The sequence below is a fragment of the Otolemur garnettii genome, unplaced genomic scaffold (genome assembly GCF_000181295.1).
Source record: "Otolemur garnettii isolate 467f Iridium unplaced genomic scaffold, OtoGar3 scaffold00059, whole genome shotgun sequence".
Classification (NCBI taxonomy): Eukaryota; Metazoa; Chordata; class Mammalia; order Primates; family Galagidae; genus Otolemur; species Otolemur garnettii.
This window is the reverse complement of record NW_003852454.1, coordinates 2,147,827-2,155,512: the sequence shown is the minus strand read 5'-3', so window position 1 is coordinate 2,155,512 and position 7,686 is coordinate 2,147,827.

Below are 7,686 nucleotides of genomic sequence, written 5' to 3'. Positions count from 1 at the left end.
AACAATTTCCACAAAATAGTTAATTTTAATACCTCTTTCTCACAACTTGGTAAAAAAATTGAAAAAAAAAGACAGTGTGATCAAGTATTAAGCAAAGATAAGGAATATACATATTATACAACCAACTATTTTGACTTAATTAATTTGCATGTATAGAACAGTATATCATAAAACAGACATGTGTTCTTCTCCAGTAAACAAGGTTTTTTAACATGACAGAACATATTCTGGGTCATAACAAAAGCCTCAAAAATGTAAATCATGGGGAGCTATACTGGGCATGCTCTTGTCATGATAAATGAATTTTAACATAAAAGATAAAAAACCCCTAAAATTCCTGAAATATTTGAAAATTAACAACACATTCCTAAATAATCATTGATTTAAAGAACAAAGCATACATAAATTAGAGAATATTTTGAACTGAATGGTAAAAAAGGCAGCATATCCATAATTTGTAGACTTCACCAAACAGAGTGAAAATTAGAGCATTTAGGGTCTATATTAGAAGAAAAAGAATGATCCTACTCTATATTCTAAACCTCCATCTTAAGAACAGAAAAGCTGTCCAAAGCACCATGGCTTCATAGGAGATGAAGTGAAAAAAATAGACCCTGAATTATATGAAAAATTTGTCAGTCACAGATTTTGAGTAGTGTTATATCGCATAGATCTTTGCTCCATGCCAAATAGAAAAACAAATAATGGTTATCATCACTGTGAGTCTTCAGTTGTGATTGGTGAGTGTCATTTAAAAAATTATTTATTATCTTTTTTTATTTATTTGCATCACTTTATTTTGACAAATACTTAGGTTTAGTTGTATATGTTTTTTTACTCAATTACTTATTTTCCTAAATATTATAGTTTGACAACACTACATTAGAAGCTTTATAGAAAACTTTTTGTATTTTAGTATTTATCAGTCAAAATTTTGCTACCTATAGTTTTTATACTTCTGTGCTTTAATGGTTTCAAAAATTGTTTTAATTATTTCATTTCACAAACATGAACAAAGCATTTTCTCCAATGACGGCCTAACTGACCTTCCACACCGGACGTTTTCCTTCTTGCTGCTATAAATTAGCAATAGAATGACCCAGGCCAGAAACTTTCCATTTTTCCCCTAAGAAAAATTAATTTTGAGAGGAAACGAAGATCCAAACCTAAATGCTTCTGTCGACGGTATGAGATGAGACAGACTCACACCTAACTCTGTTTCCAAGTGGAAAGCATGTGCACTAAATGAAGACCCCTTAACTGGAATAGGTCTATCCTTCGCTTTTTCCAATGTGAAAAGAGCTGCTTCTGTTGTGACTCAAATTTACTATTTTAAACCAGAAACTACTTTTACAAAGTGTGAGCTTCAAGACAACTTGATCTGTATGCTTTCAAAGTACAAAAAATACTCAAAGATGGTACATACAGGCATACCTTGTTTTATTGTGCTTTGCTTCATTGAGCTCTGCAGATTTTTTTTTTTGCAGTTTTTGGCCGGGGCTGGGTTTGAACCCATAGATATTTTGTTTTTTACTAATTGAAGATTTGGGGCAAGCCTGCCTCATGGAAGTCTATTGGTGCCATTTTTCCAACAGCATGTGCTCACTTTGTGCCAATTACATTCTGATACATTTTACGACACTTTAAACTTCCTCCTTATTATAACATCTGTCATGGTGATCTGTGATCAGTGATCTTTGATGTTATTATTGTGACTGTTTGCGGATAAAGCAAACTACACCAAGATAAGATTAATGTGCATTCTGACTGTACCACAAACTAGCCTTATAATGTCCTCTTAAATGTTAAAGTGTAAGGAGGAATTGTGTGTCTTTTATCTTAAATCAAAAGCTAACAATGATTAAGCTTTTTGAGGAAGGCATGTCATCCAAAGCTGCGATAGGTCAAAAGCTAGGCTTTGTGAACCAAAATAGTTAGCTAAGTAATAAAAGCCAAAGAAAAATTTAAAATGTTACTACAGTGAGCGCACGAAGGGTAAGAAAACAAAACAGCCTTTTTGTTGATACAAAAGGAGTTCAAGCGGTCTGGATAGAAGATTAAATCCACCACAACATTTCCTTCAGGCAAAGCCTAATTAATCCAGAGTAAGGCCCTAATCCTATTCAGTTCTAAGAAGGCTGAGAGAGGTGAGGGTGCTGCAGAAGAAACATTTGAAGCCAGCAGAGGTTGGTTCATGAGATTTAAGGAAAGATGCCATCTTTATAACACAGGAGTGCAAAGCATAGCTGCAAGTGCTGGCGTAGCAGCTGCAGCAAGTTATTCAGCAGATCTAGCTAAGATAACTGAGGCAGGTGACAACACTAAGCAGTAGATTGTCAACGTGGAATGGGGTCCTCAAACTTTTTAAACAGGGGGCCAGTTCACTGTCCCTCAGACCATTGGAAGGTCAGACTGCGGGCCCTGGACAAGTCGGCTGCTAAGCAGGACAGGCAGTGACAGCAAAAACACCCTGCAGGCTGGAGAAATGTCCTAGGCGGGCCGTTGTTTGAGGACATCTGAGATGATACAGCCTTCTATTGAAGGAATGCCATCTAGGATATTCATAGGTAGCGAGAAGTCAATGTTGGCTTCAAAGCTTCAGAGGACTGGCTGATTCTCCTGTTAGGGGCTAAAGCAACTGGTGACTTTAAACTGAAGCCAATGCTGATTTGACATCAAGAAAATCCTAGGGTCCTTAAGAATTATGCTAAATATACTCCACCTGTATCTGTAAATAGAAGAAAGCCTGGATGACAGCCTGGTTTACTGAGTATTTTAATCCCACTGTTGAGTCTTACTGCTCAGAAAAGAAAGATTCCTTTCAAAATACTGCTGTTCATTGACAATGCTCCTGGTCACCCATGAGGTCTGATGGAGATAGTTAATGAGCTTAATGTGGTTTTCATGCCTGCTAACACAATATCCATTCTGTAGCCTGTGGACTAAAGAGTAAGCTCAACTTTCAAGCCTTACTATTTAAGAAATACATTTTGTAAGACTCTAGCTGCCATAAGACAGAGATTTCTCTTATGGATCTGGGCAAAGTGAATGGAAAAGATTCTGGAAAAGACTGACCATTCTAGATGCCATTAAGAACATCTGTTATTACTGGAGGGGGTCAAAATAGCAATATTAACAGGAGTTCGGAAGAAGTTGATTCCAGTCCTCATGGATGACTTTGAGGGGTCAAGCCTTCAATGGAGGAAGCAACTGCAGACGTGGTGGAAATAGCAAGAGAAGTGGAATTAGAAGTGGAGCCTGAAGAGGTGAGTGAATTGTAACAATTTCATGACATAACTTTAATGGATGAGGAGGAGTTGCTTCATTTAGATAAGCAAAGAATGTGGTCTCTTTCGGATAGAATCTACTTCTAGCAAAGATGCTGTGAACAGTGTTGAAATGACAACAAAGGATTTAGACATTGTGTAACTTAGTTGCTAAGGCAATGGCTTGGAAAGGTGTGAGAGGATTGACTCCAGTTTTGGAAGTAGTCCTACTGAAGATCAAATTCTGATTGTCAAATAGCATCACATACTACAGCAGAATCATTTGTGAAGGGAAGAGTCGATTGATCTAGCAAACTTCATGGTTGCCTCGTTATAAGAAATTGCCTCGGCCACCTCAGCCCTCTACAAGTGGCCATCAGGGTTGAGTGGTGAAGGGTTGAGACAAGACTCTTCACTAGTAAAAAGATTATGATCACTGAATGCTCAGATGATTGTTAGTATTGTTTAGCGATAGTGTTTTTTAAAGTATATATGTTGTTTTTTTAGATGTAAGGTTTTTCTACACTTAATAGATTCTAATATGTGAAACTGTTGGGGACTAGCCTCGCCACACAGTAGGTTTACTTCCTAGTGGCCTGGTGGTGCAAGGAGACTGAAAAAGTATTAGTGAAATTTATTAATGAAAGTTATAGAGAATTAATACAGAAATAATAGGCACAGATAAAGATAGTTTTAATGGCAGCAGGGCTTGGGAGGCACCACACCCTTCTTTATAAGGCTTCTCATTTCATACATCAGTGTTATAGTCATAAATCTCACAAAAGCAAGGCAAACAGCCCCATTAAGGTTCTTTCTTGCTGTGCTTGGATTCCTACTAACTAGACTAACTCTACAGCTGATTATGTTAATTGCATGGATTTACTTGTTGCTTTTTACTGCTTCAAAGTATAATGGTCTTAATGTAAACAAAGTCTTGATAAGGAAGCCAATCAGAGGCTGACTCAAGGACCAAATCCTAGCTGACCCACCATCAGACATCATAGATGTGATGTTTTAATACTCTGACAGCCTTGTGTACAGAATTTGGCCCACCTCTGGCCCAATCAAGGTGACAGAAGAAAAGAGATCCTTCTCTTTGTCAGGTCCAGTGCAAGTCTTCCTGAGCTGGACAAAGTTTAAAGAATTCACATTCTGGGCGGCACCTGTGGCTCAAAATCGTAGGTCACTGGCTCCATATGCCGAGGGTGGCAGGTTCAAACCCAGCCCCAGCCAAAAAAAAAAAAATAAGAATTCACATTCTTCACTCCCCAAAACCAGTCCCTCAGAGCACACAGCCTTACCCTGGCAGAAAGCAGCTGCAAGGCCTCCAGCCAGTTGTTACACTGCAGCTGCGAGGGGAGAGGGGGACACACAACACACCAGGCTGCAGAAATGTTAAAGTTACAGGATCTCAGCTCCAGGAAAATGGGTCCAAACCAAGTCTCATAACCTTCTCCCTTTGTCTAGACTCTGTTCCCTATGCCTAATAATATTTCTAATCGACTAACAATTACTAATTGAGTATTCATTTCAAACTTATAAAATCAATATTACTGACACTGAAGCACATCGAGATCTGACTCCTCCCTTAAGTCTTCCCACATGCTCCCTGCCTGAAACATAACTTTGATACACATGGGGAACCAGAAAGCTCGTCTGTCTTGGTTCATTGCAAGGTTTGCTTTCTTGTGGTAGTCTGGAGGTGCACCTGTAATATCTCTGAGGTGTGCCTGTGTATTTATCTAAATATTTCAAGGCCTTTAACCAGTGTAGTTTCTCTCTGCATCATCTTGAAGAAAATCTATGGAGATATATATACATCCTGAAAGACTCTAATACTGAAGCTTATTAAAGCATTCAAAAAATAAAAAAGAAGAAAAGAAAAGCAGATAAAATTAAATCCACAGAAGCTGACAAAAGAAAATAAAGATAAAAGGCAAGATAAAGAATAGGAAGCAGAAAAACATTTTAAAAAATGTGAAATCCAAAGCTGCATTTTGAAAAGATGAACAAATTCAATACACTTTTAAAGGAAAAAAAAAAATAGAAAATGCCAGTTTCCAATGTCAGAAATGAAAGAGGAGATATTACTAAAGAAGCTATAATCATTGGAAATTTATCTATCTATCTATCTACATATATACATATATATATATAATAAAGAACAACTTTATTCCAATCCATTTGACAACCTAGTTGAAATAAATTCTTTGAAAGATGTAAAAATAAAACTCAAAAATAAAGTGAACTGTTCTATGAATATCAATTAAAGAAATTGAATTCAAAATTTTAAAGCTTTTCATAAAAAAAAATTTCAAGCCCAGAGGGCTTCATTATTATTATTTATATCCGGGCCCAGAATGGGAAAGGGAATCAACTATAAAGGGACAGATACTTTTTAGAGTGAAGAGTGATGCTTTGATTATAGTGGTAGTTAGACCGTGACATATACCTACCAAAATTCATCAAAATTTATAATTCATATGAATAAATGTTGTATATAAATAATGCTTTAATAAAAAATGTTTTGTTAGTAAAAAGAAAATAGGCAAGTATAGACTTAAAACCTCCTGAGTGATTTTCAGTGTGTTTTGAAATGTTTCAGAAAGATTCCTAAGACTGTATATCTCTGAAAGACTCTAATAATAGCACAATTACCAATAATAGCACAAAAATATTTATTAATAAAGGAAAGTTTATTGCAACCTCTATTAATAAAAGAAGTTTATTGTACATCTCTGAAAGACTCTAATAATAGCGCAATTACCAATAATAGCACAAAAATATTTATTAATGAAGGAAAGTTTATTGCAACCAGATATCCCATTTTTGAAAACTGGATTACTCCAAATAAAAGAAAAGCAAATTAGACTCTGCAATGATTTTAAAAATAAATGGTGCAACTTCAAATTGCAAAGTCTGAATGCAGCAAAGCATGTACCTTTGGCTTAGCTAAAGCCAAGGAGTTATTGATCAAAACCCCTCTTTTCTTAATTTATTTCCCAAACAGATGTCTAAAGACTGAACAGTAATCCAAGACTTTTCTTTTCACCTTGGCAATTGCTACTTTAACAATTGGTTCCTCTCAAGAGAATGGGTTTCTGTTTTATTTGTACCTTAATACTATCAAAAAAATGCTAGAGTTTAGCAGCCAGTCACAAAGGAGGATTGCCCTGAGAAGGTTTAATGTTGTGCAGAGACAGAAATAGTCACAGGTAGCTTTCTTCCGTGATACACATCAGCAAATATGGAAAATGAGCTAAAAACAAACAAAACGAAATCTATTTCAGTGCTATTCCTACAGCTGGTTAAGTGAGTGAACTTTTGGGGAGGGGCCGGGGGCTTCAGGTTCTTCATGTAAAAGTGAAGTAATTTCGATTTGATCATTTCTCTGGCCCCTTTCCTGTTTAAACATTTTATCATTTCAAACCACTTAAACACTTTTTTCTCTTTTGAGACAGGGTCGCACTATGTCACCCTGGGTAGAGTGCTGTGACATCACAGCTTACAGCAACTTCAAACTCTTGGGTTTAAACGATTCTCTTGCCTCAGCCTCCCTAGTAACTGGGACTATAGGTGCCTGCCACAACACCTGGCTATTTTTTGTTGCAGACCCAGTCTGGGTTCAAACCCAACCAACCCCGCCCAGGGTAGAGGCTGTGCCCTAGCCATTCATTCTGGACCCGAGTAGGTAAAGAAGCTTCACAGAGTCTCCATGGACTGCCTGATGCAGGGTTTTCTTATCTTTCCATTTCACAAAATAGTAAAATCTCAAAATTATCCTTTTTTTTTGTAAGAAGGCCATCTTATTATTTTGTCAAGTTAGACTTTATGACTTAAAAAAATGAAGAATAAGAATAAATGAAAACCAGCATATATCATCCCTTAATAAAAAAGAATGTTTTAATATAAAAAATGAAGAACAAACCATCAGAATAAAATACAGATCTTTAATGTTAACTTTATGAAAACTCACTACATTGACTTTTTCACTTATTGCTGTGCTGCCCAAGAGAAATTTTATTCAAAAATATCTTTATCAAGTGTTTGTAAACATGGGTCTCTTCTGTTGTGTTCCTCTTCTTGTATTCAAATTTAAGGAAGAAGCCACTGTGTTTACAAATCATAAGAACTGCTTCTTCATCACTAAGCTTAGATCATCTTTGTTCTGTTCCTCATACTCATTCAGAGAATATGAAAAATAATGTTGATCTCTGAGAACAATTGCGACTGGTCTGAGGAATTCCAAATATTGGCAAGGATGTGGGACAATGAGAACTGTCCCGCATCTCTGGAAAACTGAAGGGACTCTGGCATAAGGAATGAAGAAGCTTGACATAGAGTCTGTGTATATTTATTGTCATAGGGCAGGAAAAAGCAGTCAAAATTTACTCATCGATATCAGCATTAAAGGAGGGGA